At 55.0% G+C, this 413-nt stretch overlaps 1 protein-coding gene across 1 annotated transcript in view; it reads right to left on the reverse strand.

The window, feature by feature from the left end:
- Nucleotides 1–413, reverse strand: part of FOXRED2 (FAD dependent oxidoreductase domain containing 2) — an 18741-nt gene that overhangs the window by 15829 nt on the left and 2499 nt on the right. The gene's annotated exons all lie outside the window — the stretch shown is intronic.

Raw genomic sequence — 413 nt, forward strand, 5'->3', positions numbered from 1 at the left:
GGGGGGGGGGGGGGGGGGGGGGGGGGGGGGGGGGGGGGGGGGGGAGAAAGAGAGACGGAAGAGAGGGGAGAGAGAAAGAGAGGGAAGAGAGGAGAAAAAGAGAAAGAGGGAGAGAGAAAGAGAGGAGAGAGAAAGAGAGGGAAGAGAGAGGAGAGAAAGAGAAGAGAGAAGACAAAGAGAGGGAGAGGGGGAGAGAATGAGAGAGAGAGAGAGGGCAGGGAGGGAGAAAGAGAGGATAGGAGAGAAAGAGAAGAGAAAGAGAGAGGGAGAGAGAGGAGAGACAGAGAGGGAAGAAAGGAGAGAGAGAGAGAGAGAGACAGAGAGAGAGACAGAGAGAGAGAGACAGAGACAGAGAGAGACAGAGAGAGAGAGAGAGACAGAGAGAGAGAGACAGAGAGAGAGAGAGACAGAGA

The sequence above is a fragment of the Petaurus breviceps genome, unplaced genomic scaffold, assembly GCF_028583685.1.
Source record: "Petaurus breviceps papuanus isolate PSGF00001 unplaced genomic scaffold, PetGlider_PUasm1.0 156, whole genome shotgun sequence".
Taxonomy (NCBI): domain Eukaryota; kingdom Metazoa; phylum Chordata; class Mammalia; order Diprotodontia; family Petauridae; genus Petaurus; species Petaurus breviceps.